A 19,682-nucleotide genomic window follows, 5' to 3' on the forward strand; every position below is an offset into this window, starting at 1 on the left:
ATTTTTTTAGGCAGAGTCTCACTCTGTCCCCAGGCTGGAGCAGTGGTACGATCTCAGCTCACTGCAACTTCTGCCTCCCAGGTTCAAGTGATTCTCATGCTCAGCCTTCCAAGTAGCTGAGATTACATGTGTGTGCCACTACGCCTGGCTAATTTTTTGTATTTTTACTAGAGACAGAGTTTTGCCATGTTGGCCAGGTTGGTCTTGAACTCCTGGCCTCAAGTGATCCACACTCCTTGGCCTCTCAAAGTGCTAGGATTACAGGCATAAGCCACTGCTTCCGGCCCACTAACATTTTCAGTACAACTCTGGAATTAACAATGGTTAATTATATTTTTATAGGTACATATTTTTTCTAATGATCCATGATGGTGCCAAACAGGTGACAAAAGACATAAAAGTAGCAGGCCATTTTGAAAATTAATGGATAATCTCTTGAGTTAAATGTTGACATAAAACACAAGGTGCATTTCCAAATACATAGTTTATGACAGTCCTTGAACTATGCTTTCAGTGTAATACAGGTCCTCTTTTTATATCTATATTGTAAAGGCATTATCATTTAGTACTTTGTGTATGTGTGTGTGTGTGTGTGTGTGTGTGCGCGCGCGTGCGCTCAGGAGATGGGGAATGGTGGACATGGAGAGTTTTAATAGGCAGAATGGTTATTGTCTATTTCCTGACTTTAATCCTGCCGATGCCATATGTACGTGAAGCCTTTTCTCATTATGTGGTGATACCTCTGGTTGACAAAATAATATTGATTCATTCTGTTTTCATGTTATTCCTCAAGTTACAGTTCTATCCCTTTCTCTCAAAAAGCATCAGGCTTTATCAGGAGAGTGGGCAAAAATGGCTTCCTTTCCTACCTTTCTCTCTCTAATTTCTTACCGCATTGGTTTCTGCCCCACCATGTTAACAACCAGTCCAGTAGCCCTCTTGTCCTGCTTTGTGCCTACTCTTTTTGCGCTCTCTGATACAGGTGACTTTTCTTTTTGCATGTAGCACAGATCCTGGAACTCTCTTGGTTTGTCTGCCTCTCTGACCCATTCCATCTTGGCCTTCTTCACAGATTCTTATTCCTCTGTCCTCCCATTGCCAACAGCTTCAGGATTGGGCCTCTGGTGAATTCTCTTCATCTCCTTGATGTGCTTTCTCCTGCTGATTTCTTGTTACTCCTGGGGATCTCATGTTCTCTGTCAGGATTGGCTTCTATGTCTGTATCTACCTTGGACTTTTGAGGTGCATGTGAGTCTTTTCTGACTTCCTGGTGAACATGTCCCTGTGAGTGCTATGTATGCATATTAGACTCATCAGGTTCAACAGAACATTTTATTCTTCATCCCCACCCTGTCCCACCTTTCTCCTGTGTACCCTGTCTCTTTTATTGCTCTTACTCTCCTATCCTTTGCTCAGACTTGAAATCTTGGCACTAGTCTCATATTTGCAGTCTCTTTCTTCTTTGCTGACTGTTTTTTCAGACTCATATTCCCAGGCCTTCCTATCTTAGCAGCCTCCTGACCTAGCTCCATTTCTTGCATCAGTGGAAAAATGCGGTTGTGAGCTATTGTCCTATGAGGAGAAGTCTAAAGATGAGTCAATGTTAATTGAATCCATACTAATAAAATTATCAAAAATTGTTTTTCATTATTAATTTTTGAAGAGATGTAATATGTAATAATGTAATAATATGAGTTAATCTTTAATTTTAATTTAATATTGGTGGCACATGAAAACCTTGATGCATAGTGTTAACAAATTAGGCTGTGAACCTCATTTAGTATGGCCCTGTGTCTATGGAAAATTGTAGTATTTGAACAAACCAAAGACTAATTTATGGTTTCAATTTGATTTTCCCAAAGAAATCTCAGTTGGAATCATGTATTATAATTCTTTTTTTTTTTTTTTGGTCAATATGATGTTCAGTGAGATAGTTTGTGGTTTAGACATTACTTTCATATCTAGTTGTTAAGAGAATTGGATTATATTTTAAACTGAAATCTTGAGAACCTGCTTGCTGTGTCAATTTGAAAAAGAGATTTCCAAGCCCAAAGAGATTGTTCATCACTCCCCTACCCTTATTTTAAAATTGGTGGTGTGCAAGTTGGAATAAGAACATACTTTATGGATTTGATTCTAGTAAGTAGAATGCAAGGAATGGGTAGGTAAAGTTAAAATTGTAAAATTGAGATTTTTCTCTATTCCTTTTGAATATGTCCTCCTTTGCCTGTTCTGCATCAGTTGGAGATAGTTTCATATGACTAAAGATACCTTTAGTTTGCCAGTTTTCATGACATCCAGTGTAGCTTTTTAACTTAGATACCCAGCTTGTCATGTTATACTCTTTCCAAGCTAAAAGACTAACTACCATCAGCCCACAGAACCTGGGGATGATGGAGTAAATCTGTCCATTGGACTTTGTATGATTGCTTCACTCTTGTTTCTCATGGGCCTGTTGCTATGAAGTTGACAATGGAAACACATGGCAGAGTTGGGGGATCAAGTCAGAAGAAATGTAGAGCACTAAATTTTGCAACTGTTTGGCCAAAATAAAGACAACTTGTGCCTTAGTCTGCTGCAGAAAAACCAGAGACCTGGCCTGCATTTTATGTTTATATATCTTAGAAGGTGCTAATTGAAAGGCAGAGAAAGGTAGTTAGTTATGGTTAGGATAGGGCTCTCCCAAGGCCAGATGGTTGATTTGGTCCTTAGCCTGAGGGATAAACTCTAGCACAGGCGTCCCCAAACTTTTTACACAGGGGGCCAGTTCACTGTCCCTCAGACCGTTGGAGGGCCGCCACATACTGTGCTCCTCTCAGTGACCACCAATGAAAGAGGTGCCCCTTCCTGAAGTGCGGCGGGAGGCCGGATAAATGGCCTCAGAGGGCCGCATGCGGCCCGCAGGCCGTAGTTTGGGGGCACCTGCTCTAGCATCTTGTTCTCATCACTGGGTGGGGAGAAATGAGTAAGGGCTGGGGCACAGGGGTAGGGTAGCAGGAGCTGACCTTTCAAACTCTGACTAATGTTCTGGCATCATAGGAATTTGCCTAGCTGGCGATAGAGTAGAGCAGACACCTGGGTTCCTGTCCAGACTCTTGTAGATCCACTAGCTATGGAGCCTGGGAAAGGGGTTATTTGTAAAACCAGAGTAATAGCTACCATTACTGTGAAAGGTGAGTAAGTTGACATATAGAAGGCTCTTAGTGCATTTCTTGTCCCAGAGTAGGGGCTCAATGCTTACTGTATTTTATTGAATCTAAGTCATCATCTTTTATCAGATACAACATTATTTTTATATCACCAAGGAAACAAAGACTGTCAAAGTATAACACACTGACTTCTCATCACTTAATGCATGGTGTTTGCTTTACAGGAAAATATAGAATTAGAGATGTTACACCAGTGAGAAGTATTTGCTTCACTTATAACAAAGTCATGCCTCTTTGCCATTTCCATACCTTTCTATGTGTACAGTCATTTTTAGTTTGAATTCTATGTCATAATGTAATCCTTCTGAACACATTTTAAACAACAGTTTAACCAACACATGTAGTTCCAGCATGGCACATAACTGAAGGGTCAACAAATGGGAACAGCTTGCATCTAGAGGCAGTGGCAGCTCTGTTACCACTGCAGCCTGGAGGATAACATGGGAGGATGCCATCAATTATAACACACCTCCTGAATCCAGAATTTTAAAAATGTGGAAAAAGTATATTTTAGAACTGATAAATTATAGTAAAATCTTTTCTTATTCTCAGCTTTTTCTTGAAAATAAATAATTTGTTTCAGGCTCTCTTAAGGCAGTAAGATAAACTCTTGAGGAAAGGAGGGCTGTGGGTATATTTGTGTCTCCTGAGTGCTTGGCACACAGCCTTGTATAGGGTAAGTGCCCAGTATACAAATAAAAATTAAGAAATGCATGTGTGGCTCCTCCCTCTTTGACAGGAATGCTTACTTTTTCAAACAGATTATTTACCATGGACTTTCTTTAAATAGGCTTCTTAAAATATGATTCAATTTGCCAAATTTGAATTCGCACATAATTTTTCAGTAACACATCAAATGCATAATATAAGATATATCTGTGATCTGTCTCTGACTCTGGAAAGGAAGAGCAGATTGAAGATTAGAAGATCAGAAGGTCGGGGGGAAGCAAGATATTCTTCCCCCCACCCCCTTTTTTTTTTTTTTTAAGACAGTCTCACTCTGTTGCTTAGGCTGGAGTAAGTGCAATGGTGTGATCTTGGCTCACTGTTACCTTGGACTCCTGAGTACAAGTGATCTTCCTGCTCAGTCCCCCAAGTAGGTAGGACTACAGGTGTACACCATCAAACCTGGCTAATTTTTAATTTTTTTTAAATAGAGACAGAGTCTTGCTGTGTTGCCCAGGCTGGTATTGAACATCTGGGCTCAAGTGATCCTCCTAGCTTGGCCTCAAAAAGTGGGGGAAACAGTGAGTACAGGGGTATTGATGGCAGTTGACTAAGGTCAGAAGATGTAGGCTTCATTCCTTCTCCTTAAAGTGTTCTGGCATGAAGAAAGACCTGCTATCTTGTTTCTGCTATGAGGCCAAAGGATTTCTGATTTTGTTACTTCTTTGCTTTTCAAGGTCTTGGCTCTGGGCATTTCTAGAAACCGGAGGGCCGAGAGGGTTGTGGTCAGGACTTGCTAGGAGTAGCTTTGAAGGTAGATTGGAATAAAAAAAATTGAGAACAGCCTTATGCCTCAGTATTTCTGAGCTGGTGATTAGTTTATTCCTCAAGGGCTGGGAAAATCTGCCATTCCTTTTTGATTTCTCAACTTAATGAACAGCCAGAAGTCTTCCTCTGCCCCTCTGTGGGAGATTGTCTACTGGACTGTGGTAGAAAACTTGTGCCCAGAGACCTTTGTCAGGAGGGCATGAGACAGCCTTCTCTGTGAGAGGGGAGTTATGTGACAGCAGGAGCCAATGGGAGACAACTGCTGAGACATTTACAAATGCCATGTGTCATTGCTGTTTAAGGGTGTGTGGAGGAATCCAAGGCAGGCAGGACTCCATGCTTCAGCTTCTATTTAGCAACAGTCATTCTCTTTCTTTTGTACTCTGTGTGTCACAGGTACTCTTGGTGAATACAAGCCTTATTCTACTGAGGACTCAGTGCAAATCATCTAGGGTTCCAGTCTTCCTTCTGTCCCTTTCCCTGTTTCTTAGCAACCCTTCAAGGTGAAACCTCAAGGGATTTTCTGTACTCACGGTTTATTATTTTTCTTAGTTCTCTTCTCTCACTCACTTTTATTCTACTTCAGTCAGGCCTTCTCCTCTACCACTCCACCAATTTGTTCTTGTCAAGATTAACAATTACCTCTAAAGTCACGTGATTATCTTTTAGTCCTATAAGCAGCATTTGACATGGTTGCTCAAATAACTTGCTCCTCCTGTAAATACTGTCCTTAATAGACTTCCAGGGGACTAGAGTCTCCTGTTTGTCCTGCCACCTCACTGGCTGCTCCTTGTCAGTCTCCTTTGATAATATTCTTCATCTCTTTGACCTCTCAGTGTTGGAGTGCGTCAGTGGCTAGTCCTTGAACCACTTCTATCTTTCTTTGTATTCCTGCTTCCTTGGTGTCTCATCCAGTCTGATGGCTAAGTACTATCTAAGTGCTGATGATTCCCACAATTTTATCTCCAACCTGGGCCTCTCTTCAGAACTGAGTTATAATCCAAATGCTCGTTAAACTGTCCACTTGTATGTATAACAGACATCTATTTAGCAGGTCAAATACAAGCTCTTGCCTAACCCTAAACCTGTTCTCTTGAAATATTTTCCCCACGGCAAGTATCAGTTCCAGTGGCTCAGGTCAAAATCTTGGGTTCGTCCTTGACCCTTTATTCTATCTCACTCACATCCAATTTAACAACAAACTCTGTCTACTCTCTTCTCTGAATCTATTTAAAATCTGACTGCTTCTCAGCATGTTCATGGCCACCAAAGTTCTATGGTGCCATCATCTCTAATCTGGATTGTTGCTAGCCTCCTAGCTGATCTCTTGCTTTTTGCCCCTTTCTTTATTCAGTTCTCAACCCTGGAGTTGTTGTTCAAACCGTACTCAGATGCTGTCATACCTCTATTTTCAACTGTTTAGCCACTTTCCATTTTAATAAGTGGGAAAACCAAATTCCTTATGAAGGGCCTGTAAGGCCTTATTGGAGATACTTCCCAGCTTCCCCTCAGACTTTAGGTCTTGCTTTTCTTCCCTTGCTCAAACAATTCCAGCTATGTTGGCTGCCTTGCAGTACTTCACACAGGCCATGCATACTCCCGCCTTAGGGCCTTTGTCAAGCTGCTACTTCTCCTTTAGCTCTCCATCCTCAGTGTCTCAAGCCCTCGCACTCAGCCTCATCAGGCCTTTATCCAAATGAGTTGCCTCTATGAGATCTTCCCTCAGCCAACATTTTCTGTCTCCCTTTCATGTTTTATTTTTTTCCCATAGGAAGTATCATCATCTAATATTTTATATCTTAAAACTATTTTCCTTTTAAGAATTTGGTTTTATTTTCTAATTTGAGTTGTCCTTTATTTTTCTTTCTTTTAATTTCAACTTTACTGTAGATTCAGGAGTATATATGCAGATTTGTTATATGAGTATGTTCCACGGTACTGAGGTTGGGGTATAAATGATCCCATCACCCAGGTCGTGAGCGTAGTACCCAATAGATAGTTTTTCAACCCTTGGGCTTCTTCTTCCCTCCCCACTCTAGTAGTCCTCATTGTCTGTTGTTTCTATCTTTATGTTCATGTTTACCCAATGTTTAGCTGCCACATTTAAGTGAGAACATGGTATTTGGTTTTCTATTTCTGCATTAATTTGCTTAGGAATACAGCCTCCAGCTACATCTATGTTGCTGCAAAAGATACGTTTTTTTGTGCTTTTCTTTTTGATCCACGGTTATTTGTTAACCCATTGTGCCACTGGTACATCACGTTTTTTTGTTCTTTTCTATGGGTGTGTAGTATTCTGTGGTATATATGTACCACATTTTATTTATTTTATTCACTGTTGATGGTATCTAGGTTGATTCCATGTCTTTGCAATAGTCAGTAGTACTCTGATGAACATGTGAGTGCCTTGTCTTTTTGGTGGAAAAATTTATTTTCCTTTGAGTATATACCCAGTATGGGATTGCTGGGTCAAAGGGTAGTTCTATTTTTAGTTCTTTGCTATTTTATTTTTATTTCTACCCTGCTCTAAACTCCTGAGGGAATTGGGATTTTCATCAGCCTTGTTCAATAATGTGTGAATGTTGCTTATCACCTAGAACTGCTGAATGAGTGTGAATGAATATGAGTGACAAACAAATACATTGTGGTGGGGTGAGCCAGTGAAGCCCAGGTAAGTGAAGGCACAGGAAGGCAAATGAGGGGCTAAGACTAGTATATTCTGGATAAGAGCAGAGGATGCCTGAAGATGAAAGTTGAGTGTGAGGGGTTTGGGGCTTAATTTGTGGTCTTAGGTGGTAGTGTTTAGACATTTTCTTTTGTATGAAAGGGGTACTCTTGAGTAGGGAGATACTCATATTAGAAGATACATGAAGATAGCTGTTTCTTCTCTGAGATTGTTCTGGAATGATGAGCAATGATCTAGACCAGGCGTCCCCAAACTTTTTACACAGGGGGCCAGTTTAATGTTCCTCAGACCGTTGGAGGGCCGCCACATACTGTGCTCCTCTCGCTGACCACCAATGAAAGAGATGCCCCTTCCTGAAGTGCGGAGGGGGGCTGGATAAATGGCCTCAGGGGGCCGCATGCGGCCCGCGGGCTGTAGTTTGGGGACGCCTGATCTAGACACTGAGAGGCAAAACTAGTCGACTAGTTAAATACATTGCTGTTGGTCCTGCTGGTGACATCCAGACTATTTAGTCCACTTTGATTCCTTAATCTGTCTTGTTGGGTAGGCTGACACTGGCTTCTTAGAAGTTTCTTGTCCTCATGAAAGAATAAATCTTCATAATTTTGTCACACTCAATAAGATTCTTAGAATGCTGAGAACAAGGAGCTGCCCCTGGAGCTGAAACAATTTGAGACATAATATGTAGGTTTGGGAATAATGCCATGGGAAATCTTTTTGTGAATTATGACTTCTAGATGTGAGCCTAGATAAAACCCTAACATTTGTAAACATTATCATCTTCAAAGCACTTGACTCTTTGGACTGTTTGGTTATTGGGGATGGGAAAAATATTATCCATTTACATATAACAGAGTATATAAACTACCAGCACATTTCTAAGAACTAAAGTAATTATCTGGGATGGGAATTCTATTCTGAGATTGTTGTATACTCTAATTAGGTTACTGCATATCTGGTTAACTTTTAATATACTGCTTCTTGCTTTGTACATAGTCTCTGATGGTGTAAAATTACATAGAATTCTGCATTATGCCAGATCATTTTCTAAGAAACCAGTTCACTGTGGCAGCAATTGATATTTAATGAGGGGATTTTTCCCTTTCATTCAGTGTGACATGTTACATGTATATCGGAGATTTTAAATGAATAGATTTTTTTTCCTGATTGTGAAATACTGCATGCTCATTGATAGAATTTGGAAATGAAACCGATAATTTTTGCCATCCTGTGGTAGTCACTGTTAATGTTTTTGGTGGATTTTTGCCATTAAACAAAAGTGGAAATACTACTTAGCTTGTATTGCACTTTGTTCATTTAATATTTTGTAGTGAACGTTTTTATGTATTATTTTTCCAAACATAATTTTAAAGGATATGCAGGATGTCTTTCCATGCATCATGAGTTCAGGTATTTTGCTCCTCAGCAAGATGACTTGTAATTGGCCTCATGCAATAAAACAGCAGCTGTTTTAGAAGCTCTTATTCTATGTTCTAGTCTGGTTATGATAAAAGAGAATTAAAAACATAGTCTTTGTTCTCAAAGGACATGAAAGCTGGGGGCTTGGTAATATAGGAAACCTTCTTGCCAGTGTAGAAATATGTTGAAATATTGGCTATAGCAAAAGGCTTGTTAACACCAAATGAGGCTCTGCTACATCCATTCACCTAGGGAATGTGCACTATGATGCCTCCTAAAAGTTCACTTGCAGGTTCCTCAGTGTACCTGTTGGCTTGACTATTGTTGTAGCCATTAGTACATCCCCTCCCTTCTTGCCACTTTTCTCTGCTCAAATCTCACCAAAACCAGTTGTTTTTAATCTTAACACTGCCCATCAGACTCCTATACTCACTGAAATACCTTCAGTCCCTAACCTCTACAGGAGCTGAGGACATCACGGAGGGAAGGTAAGTCTTTCTCTGAAAGAGATTGTAGACCTGGGATGTAATGGCTAAAGTGATCCCCAAGATGTTCTTTTGATGTTTGTCATTTCTCAGATTTTCTTTCTAGATACTTACTTTGCATTGCTTTGTTGTTGTTTTGTGAAAGAACAGACTTCTAATTTTAAAACACAAGGTGGAGAAATGGTAAAAACAGAGGCATAAGATCAAGTGATGGGTTAAAATGCCAGTCCTGTGATCCCTGATGTAGTTCTCCCTTTGATTGTTCTCACTTGAAAGAATGCCTTTTCCTTCCTGTTGTGGAGTACTACCTGCTGTCAGTTGGAGAGGGGGTAAGTTGAGCAACCTGTCAGACTTTCTAAGCTCCCTTCATATGGTTTGCAGAAACAGGGTTGGATTTTCATTTCTTCTTTCATTCAACAGGAGTCTCTTTCATGTTTGAAAATTGAAAACGCGTGGTTTTCAGTGTGGAACGAGGGTGTGTGTGCCCTCTGGCACACCTGTTTCTAATTTCCTGACTTGAAAGCATAACCCATCAAAAGGAGCAGAAAAACAATTTCTTTGTGACATGCTGCTTCATGGCCCTTGCTGGACTCAAGGCCATCGTGGCTTTGCCATCCTGGTTCCCTCTGTAGAAGGTTCTTGTGAGAGGCAGAATTCACTAAATAGAACTAGTGCCTTTTATGGCACAGGGCTGTTTTTGGTATTATTTTGTTGTAGTTCTTTTCAGCTCAGGAAATTTACTTGAAATAAGATTTATTTTAAAAATATATTAAATTTAGCTGAGCAGTATATGTTGGAAGGAAATCTGTAAGTTGATGAGTGAGCTGACTGGCTAGGAATAGGGTTTGGTTGAGCATACGAATGTTTAGATTCCATAGTGCTGCTTAACATAAACCAGATATTTCCAATGAGTTGCTTCGTATTTGTGTGTACTTTAAAGTCATGCCAGCTTAAATGACTGTGGGGCACAATATGTTGACTTTGAGTTTTATAAATTGAAAATTTGTTGCTATGAAAGTTGTACATGGTATAACACATCACTTTCCGAAAGTACTTAGTGTGTCTGATACTGGCAAGGTGTCATGAAAAAATGGATGCCCAGGGAATTCTGGGCTTCTGCTTTCAGCATGCTGGAAGTGTAGATATTTAGTTCTTAAGCTTTCCTTGGACATTGTCAGCATAAGGATGGATCCTTAAACACAAACTTTAGTTTGGGTTTCTATTTCCAAGTGTTCTTTGGGATACTAATCTTAATGGTGTATTCTCAAAGTTTTGTTTTGTTTTGTTTTGTTTTTTAAGTGTATGAATCACCTTGGGGAGCTTGTTAAAAGGATGACTGTGATTCAGTGGGTCTGGGATGAGTCCTGGGATTCTGCATTTTTTACAAGCTCCCGGATGATGCCGATGCTGCTAGTCTACGGATAGTACTGTAAGCAGCAAGGCAACACTTTGATGGGCAAAGTAGTGCTGTGCCTACAACACCCATCACATACAAATTACTGGCTGCTTTCCTCATTGTGTTTTGGTGCCTTTAAAGCTAAGATGATCTTAGGTGTATATTCTTGACTCTCGGGTATCCCTGTGAGCATTAATTAATAGTTTATCAAGTGACCACTGGGGCTAGCATGAATGGGGACTACCAAGGCAGGCTTATTGTGTTGGAAGAAGTGATGCTTATGTTTTCAGACTCTTATGGAAAATACAGATTCCTGTATTTTAGCCAAGGTTCTTGCCGCAGACGGAAGTGAATACCACAAACTGCTAACTTGAAAAGGTACTGATAGAAGGGTTAGGAAGGCATAGTGCTGAATCAAATGTTTTATTTTAACCAGCTCTGTTCATGTTGGCTGGTTAATTTGGGCAATGAATCATGGAGAAAAAGTGGGAACATGTAAATGTAAAATGCAGAAAGTTTGCCTTTTTATTAACTTGTTATTGAATATATGTTATGGTTCTTACTAGTGAATTGCAGCATGATCCAGCCCACAGTATAAAATGCCATGATTAAAGGTACCTTACATTTTTATTTTCAGAATGTTTTCATATCATGAAAAGTATATTTATTTATATGTTGTGTTTTTCTTTTAGCTTTGATGAAAAAGAATTGAAATAAATACTGACTAGTAGAAAGCATGGATAGTTGGTTAAAAAAATCTGAGTTGAGTATTGAAGAAATAGAGACTTCAACCAAGATTCTACAGTGGTATTTTAGGTCTGCCTGTACCTAAATTGAATGGAAGAGCAGGTACACTCAGGGACACATTGAGGTGAGGGATTGATGGGCTTTGGATTCAGACTTTGGTTTGAATCCTAATGGAGGGAGCAGATTGAAAGGATTGGGCCAACCCATTCCAGGATTGGGACACCTTTCCTTATGGTGGAGACACACACAGCTATGCTAATTATCATGGATGTTCTCACTTGGCACCAGTGAATTTCCTGTTGGTTGAGATTCTGTTATGGCTGTGTTTAATAATGCCGAGGAGTTCTGCTTTCTCCTTTTCTGTCTCTCTATCCTAGGCCTAGAATGTTTTGTGGTTCTTCAGAATTTCCTAGTAAATTATATATGTTGTAATCTATTGTACTTATCACTGTTTACTAATATTGGTGATAGAATAATTAATAGGCTCCCAGTTGAAATCTGCTATGATAATGTAGTGATGTGTTCTCAGAAATATAAAAGAATATTTACAGCAGTATAGCTAAGATAGCTAGTAAAATTCATGTCAGAGGATAATAAGGATTTGAAGATTTCCTGCACATTTGTTTTGCCTGAGTTCTTTCTTGTCCTTAAAATTTAGATTTGCCTCTACTCTACCTGTTATGCTTTCTTTCTCATGCAAAAGTAAATTTAGTGGGATATGGTAATATAATCTCAAGTTAAAGTTTTTTTTATCTTTGTTTTTCATATCCTCCTTTGTCTCATTCATCTTACCTGTTTTGATTTTATTCTTCATCTTAGTAGTAGGTCTTTCTTTGTAGCTTTTCATATCAGAATTATAACATTTGTATCTGGAATAAGCATAAGCAATGTAGTCCTGGACTTTCCTCAGAACCACCTCTGCAAGTTAAACTCTGCTCGTGCCATCAAGTTCATAGTTTTCAGCAATTCACTATGTGAATTGCACAGGTTTATCTTATTAATCTAGAAGTCTGTGCAGCTCTTGCTATTTAATAGAAAGTCCTAGCTACTATCATTCACTTTACTTTTTCTTTCTGCTATCATTGCAGTATAAACAACTTAGCACGATTTCTTAAGGAGGAGTGCATGTTTCTCCTTTTGCTCTTGTTTAGACTCCCTTCTCCTTAGCCATGTGTGAAGCCTGAGATGAGCTCAAATATCTTCTCTTTTCTGCAGCCATTCTCCCTCTCTCTCCCCATTTCTTGCTCTTTCTTCTGTCTCTCTCTCCCTCCCTCTTTTCTTTCTTCCCATGCCCAGCTCCAAAGATTTCTTCCCATGCCCTCCAAGATCAATGGTGCTGTGATGTCGCATGTATACTACTTGTATGGTTGTTCTTCACAAAGCCTAGGAGCTCCTTGAAGATGAAATTATTGACTTAAAGATTTAGTAGATACTCAATAAACACCTGTTGAATTGAATTCAGAAATCCTTTGCCTTTTATAAAGCACTGTCAGATTCTGATTACAAAGTGACTGACTTGTTCTGCATTGGTAAACCAGAACTAGTGTTCCTGTTTGCTTAAGAACTTCAGATATTCATGGTAGAGGCTTTGTTCTGTGAAGGGAAGGGTAGTTTAAGTTTGGATTGGTGCAGTTTTGATAAAATTGATTACCCTTTTAATATTTTTTCATTACTATAATGATTAGGTTGCTTTGGGTTGCAGTTAACAGAAATTACAACACAAATGGGCGTGAATAATTTTTTTTCTTTTTTCTTTTCTCTTTTTTCTTTTTTTTTTTTTCTTTTTTTTTTGAGATGGAGTTTCGCTCTTGTTACCCAGGGTGGAGTGCAATGGCGTGATCTTGGCTCACCGCAACCTCCGCCTCCTGGGTTCAGGGAATTCTCCTGCCTCAGCCTCCTGAGTAGCTGGGATTACAGGCATGCGCCACCATGCCCAGCTAATTTTTTGTATTAGTAGTGACGGGGTTTCACCATGTTGACCAGGACGGTCTCGATCTCTTGACCTCATGATCCACCCGCCTCGGCCTCCCAAAGTGCTGGGATTACAGGCTTGAGCCACCGCGCCTGGCCTATTTTTTATTTTTTTAAGACAGGGTTTCATCATGTTGGTCAGGCTGGTCTTGAACTCCCGACCTCAGGTGATCCGCCTGCCTTGGCCTCCAAAGTGCTTGGATTACAGGCGTGAACCACCACGCCCGGCCAATGGGCATGAATAACAAGGAAATACATGATTTTATGTAAGAGGAAGTTCAGAGGTAGGTAGACTCCACGCTTGATTGGTTCAGGGGCTCCATTGATGAGATCAAGGACCCAGTTCTTCATTTCCTTTGCTAGCTCTGTTGCCATCATTGTTGGCTTCTTTCTTGGGCTGATAGCACAATGACTACTGCATTACCAGAAAACTCATCACAAAAAGATCTCCAGAGGAATTTAAAAAATAATGATTTTTTTTTTTTTTTTTTTTTTTTTTTGAGACGGAGTTTCACTCTTGTTACCCAGGGTGGAGTGCAATGGCGTGATCTCGGCTCACCACAACCTCCGCCTCCTGGGCTCAGGCAATTCTCCTGCCTCAGCCTCCTAAGTAGCTGGGATTACAGGCACGCGCCACCACGCCCAGCTAGTTTTTTGTATTTTTAGTAGAGACGGGGTTTCACCATGTTGACCAGGATGGTCTCGATCTCTCGACCTCGTGATCTACCCACCTCAGCCTCCCAAAGTGCTGGGATTACAGGCTTGAGCCACCGCGCCCGGCTGAAAAAATAATGATTTTTGTAGTTTTTTTTCCTTGGAATGAAAAGCACTTTCTTTAGAAGCTCCCCAGCAGACTTCTCAATCAATGTTTTGCTAATTGGCTGATGTTGTATGCTTATTTGTGGATCAATCACTGACAGAGGAAAATGGGATTATGAACCAGTGGTAGGCACATGACTGTGGGTAGATGGAAAGCAGAACAAAATCAAGTTTCATTCTGGAAAGGAGAAGGGAGCAGACATGTAGGTGGTAGCCACCAGTGTCCTACTAAACTTGACATTTGTCATCATTTTGTGATCAGTAATAAGGGTGAACAAAAAACTAAAAAAGATAACAATAAGGATGATAACAGTAGTTAGCATTTGTTGAGCATTTGCCATGGTCAGGTACTGTGCTGAGTACTTTTTACGTAATGATTCTCATTTTCAAATAAATCTGAAGTTCAGAGAGGTCAAATAGTGCCAGAATGCCTGAGGAATATAAAATGTCTTCACTGAGTAAAGGTGAAAAAACGTGAGAAGGAAGAAGAAAGGCTAAATCTAATTAGCTATTTTTATTTTTACCAGAAAAGTTGTAGACTAGGTATTTAGAGAGTTAAAAGAAAAAAACCCATGCAATTATCATTTAAATCTGTTTTTACCAAAGCCATGCCTCTTGCCATTATTTCTGGCTAACTGAGAGCTGGCCATACAAAATGGATGTTTTTGGTTTTGTTTTGTATTTGATTTTGTTGAAAAATCAAATACAGGAGATAAAAAAATGCCACCACAAAGTTTGTTTATATCTTCATTTCACTTAAATTGAGTAGATGAAATGGAATCTGGCCTTTTTCATATTGTTTATGTTCTGCTTTGCTTCTTGGTTCTGGGGCAGGATTTCTAGTTGTGTTTGAATTTGTTTTCCTCTCAAGTATCATTTGCAAAATTAGTGTGGAAATTAATAAACTCTTTCTATTCAATAAGTGTTGTAATTTTCCTAATATGACATAATATGCTGTTTCATTAGCATAATAAAATTCAAATATGTGCTCATTTAGCCTTATTCTACTGTTGTTGTTTTTTTTAAGTCTAGAAGGAAGAAAGATGCCTTGCATAAGTAACCAATATAACCTTTATTAACTTTGATTTTAGGTTCAGGGGTACATATACAGGTTTGTTATTTAGGAAAATTGCAGGAGTTTGGTGTACAGATTATTTCATCACCTAGGTAATAAGCATAGTATTTTTTGACCAGGAAGGTGAAAGATCCCCACAACAAGAATTACAAAACACTGCTCAAAGAAATCAGAGATGACACAAACAAATGGAAAAACATTCTATGCTCATAGATAGGAAGAATCAATATTGTTAAAATGGCCATAATACCCAAAGCATTAATAAATTCAGTGCTATTCCTAATAAGCTATAAATGACATTCTTCATAGAATTAGAAAAAATATGCTAAAATTCATATGGGACCAAAAAAGAGTCTGAATAGCCAGAGCAATCCTAGTTAAAAAGAGCAAAGCTGGAGGCATCCCATTACCTGACTTTACTGTGAGGACACAGTAACTAAAACAGCATGGTACTGGTACAAAAACAGATACATAGACCAATGGAACAGAATAGAGAGCCCAGAAATCAGGCCACATACCTACAACCATCTGATCTTCAACAAAATTGGCAAAAACAAGCAGTGGGAAAAGGACACCCTATTCAATAAGTAGTACAGGGATAATTGGCTAGCCATATGCAAAAGATTGAAATTGGATCCCATCTTTATACCATATAGAAAAATCAACTCAAGATGGATTAAAGACTTAAATGAGAAACCTAAAATTGTAAAGACCCTGGAAGATAACCTAGGCAATACCATTCCAAACATAGAGTTGGGCAAAGATTTCATGATGAAGACTTCAAAAGCAATTGCAATAAAAACAAAAATTGATAAATGGGACCTAATTAAACTAAGGAGCTTCTACACAGCAAAAGAAACTATCAGCAGTAAACAGAATAGGAGAAAATATTTGCAAACTGTACATGTGACAAAGATCTGATATCCAGAATCCATAAGGAAATTAAACAAATTCACAAGCAACAAACAAACCAACCAACCCATTAAACCCCTGGGCAAAGGACATGAATGGACACATTTTAAGAGAAGACACTGTAGGAGTCAGTTCCGCGGTAGAGGTAACCTAACGCTCTGAGGCTCATTTTGCAGGCGTTGAAATTGTCCTCACAGTTTTCAGTCGTGTCTGAACCAATCAGAGTCCTTGTGACTGGAGCGGCTGGTCAGATTGCATATTCACTGCTGTGCAGTATTGGAAATGGATCTGTCTTTGGTAAAGACCAGCCTATAATTCTTGTGCTGTTGGATATCACCCCCATGATGGGTGTCCTGGACGGTGTCCTAATGGAACTTCAAGACTGTGCCCTTCCCCTCCTGAAAGATGTCATCACAACAGATAAAGAAGAGGTTGCCTTCAAAGACGTGGATGTGGCCATTCTCGTAGGCTCCATGCCAAGAAGGGAGGGCATAGAGAGAAAAGATTTACTGAAAGCAAACGTGAAAATCTTCAAATCCCAGGGTGCAGCCTTGGATAAATATGCAAAGAAGTCAGTTAAGGTTATTGTTGTGGGTAATCCAGCCAATACCAACTGCCTGACTGCCTCCAAGTCAGCTCCATCCATCCCCAAGGAGAACTTCAGTTGTTTGACCCGTTTGGATCACAACTGAGCTAAAGCTCAAATTGCTCTTAAACTTGGTGTGACTGCTAATGATGTAAAGAATGTCATTATCTGGGGAAACCATTCCTCAACTCAGTATCCAGATGTCAACCATGCCAAGGTGAAATTGCAAGGAAAGGAAGTTGGTGTTTATGAAGCTCTGAAAGATGACAATTGGCTCAAGGGAGAATTTGTCACAACTGTGCAGCAGTGTGGCACTGCTGTCATCAAGGCTCAAAAACTATCCAGTGCAATGTCTGCTGCAACAGCCATCTGTGACCACGTCAGGGACATCTGGTTTGGAACCCCAGAGGGTGAGTTTGTGTCCATGGGTGTTATCTCTGATGGTAACTCCTTTGGTGTTCCTGATGATCTGCTCTACTCATTCCCTGCTGTAATCAAGAATAAGACCTGGAAGTTTGTTGAAGGTCTCCCTATTAATGATTTCTCACATAAGAAGATAGATCTTACTGCAAAGGAACTGACAGAAGAAAAAGAAACTGCTTTTGAATTTCTTTCATCTGCCTGACTAGACAATAATATTACGAAGCGCCTCAAAGCTGAAGAATCTAAATGTTGTCTTTGACTCAAGTACCAAATGATAATAATGCTATACTTAAATTACTTGTGAAAAACAACACATTTTAAAAATTATGTGCTTCCTGTTACAGGTTTGTGAATGACAATTTATCATCATGCTGGCATTCTAAATAAATATATATTTGAATGAAAAAAAGAGAAGATACTGTAATACTTAAAATGAAGGCTCATTTGAGTATCTCATTCTTTTCTTTTTCTTTTTTTTTGTTTTTGAAGTGGAGACTCCCTCTTTCACCAAGGCTGAAGTCCAATGGTGCAATCTCGGCTCACTGTAACCTCTGCCTTCTGGGTTCAAGCAATTCTCCTGCCTCGACTACCTGAGTAGCAGGGATTACAGGCACATACCACCACTCCCGGCTAATTTTTGTATTCCTAGTAGAGACAGGGTTTCACCATGTTGGCCAGGCTGGTCTCGAACTCCTGACCCCAGGTGATCTGCCCACTTCAGCCTCCCGAAGTGCTGTGTTTACAGGCTTGAGCTATCATGCCCAGCCATCTCATTCATTTTCATCTCAATATACGGGCAGAGTTAGATGCTTGATCTATGTTTCATTTGTCTGTTATAAAAGGACCTATGTAAATAAAGTACAAAAAAAGTGACTAAAATTGTTTTAACGAAACTGTTACATATAAATAATGTCATTGTGTGTGTGTGTGTGTGTGTGTGCGCGTGTGCACACGTGCCCTGATGAGTAGCTTCTGGTTATTGTTTCAGCCATTTTTTTTTAATTGCATTTTAGGTTTTGGGGTACAAGTGAAGAACATGCAAGATTGTTGCATAGGTACACACATGGCAGTGTGATTTACTGCCTTCCTCCCCGTCACCTATGTCTGGCATTTCTCCCCATGCTATCTCTCCCCAACTCCCCACCCCCTGCAGTCCCTCCCCTATTTCCTCCCCAACAGACCCCAGTGTATGATGCTCCCCTCCCTGTGTCCATGTGTTCTCATTGTTCAACACCCACCTATGAGTGAGAACATGTGGTGTTTGATTTTCTGTTCTTGCATCAGTTTGCTGAGAATGATGGTTTCCAGGTTCATCCATGTCCCTACAAAGGACATGAACTCATCGTTTTTGGTGACTGCATAATATTCCATGGTGTATATGTGCCACATTCTCCCTGTCCAGTCTATCATCAGTGGACATTTGGGTTGGTTCCAGGTCTTTGCTATTGTGAACAGTGCTGCAATGAACATTCGTATGCATGTGTCCTTATAGTAGAGTGATTTATAGTCCTTTGGATATATACCCAGTAATGGGATTGTCGGGTCAAATGGATTTCTATTTCTAGGTCCTTGAGGAATCGCCACACTGTCTTCCACAATGGTTTAACTAATTTACACTCCCACCAACAGTGTAAAAGTGTTCCTATTTCTCCACATCGTCTCCAGCATCTGTTGTGTCCAGATTTTTTAATGATTGCCACTCTAACTGGCATAAGATGGTATCTCAATGTAGTTTTGATTTGCATTTCTCTAATAACCAGTGAGGATGAGCATTTTATCATATGTTTTTTGGCCTCATGTATGTCTTCTTTTGTAAAGTGTCTGTTCATATCCTTTGCCCACTTTTGAATGGGCTTGTTTGTTTTTTTTCTTGTAAATCTGTTTTAGTTCTTTGTAGATTCTGGATATCAGCCCTTTGTCAGATGGGTAGACTGCAAAAATTTTTTCCCATTCTGTTGGTTGCCGATTCACCCTAATAACTGTTTGTTTTGCTGTGCAGAAGCTGTGGAGTTTGATTAGGTCCCATTTGTCTATTTTGGCTTTTGTTGCCAATGCTTTTGGTGTTTTGGTCACGAAGTCCTTGCCTACACCTATGTCCTGAATGGTTTTGCCTAGGTTTTCTTCTAGGGTTTTTATGGTGTTAGGTCTTATGTTTAAGTCTTTAATCCATGTGGAGTTAATTTTAGTGTAAGGTGTCTGGAGTAGGTCCAGTTTCTGCTTTCTGCACATGGCTAGCCAGTTTTCCCAACACCATTTATTAAACAGGGACTCCTTTCCCCATTGCTTGTTTTTGTCAGGTTTGTCAAAGATCGGATGGTTGCAGATGTGTGGTGTTGCCTTCGAGGCCTCTGTTCTTTTCCATTGGTGTATATCTCTGTTTTGGTACCAGTACCGTGCTGTTTTGATTACTGTAGCCTTGTAGTATAGTTTGAAGTCTGGTAGTGTGATGCCTCCCGCTTT

General features: G+C 39.8%; 1 protein-coding gene and 1 pseudogene across 8 annotated transcripts in view; both read left to right on the forward strand.

Moving 5' to 3' along the window:
- Positions 1–19,682, forward strand: part of TASP1 (taspase 1) — a 249,191-nt gene that overhangs the window by 115,756 nt on the left and 113,753 nt on the right. The window lies entirely within an intron of this gene.
- Positions 14,132–18,134, forward strand: LOC141585677 (malate dehydrogenase, cytoplasmic pseudogene; annotated as a pseudogene).

This window comes from Saimiri boliviensis, chromosome 9, assembly GCF_048565385.1.
Source record: "Saimiri boliviensis isolate mSaiBol1 chromosome 9, mSaiBol1.pri, whole genome shotgun sequence".
Lineage (NCBI taxonomy): Eukaryota > Metazoa > Chordata > Mammalia > Primates > Cebidae > Saimiri > Saimiri boliviensis.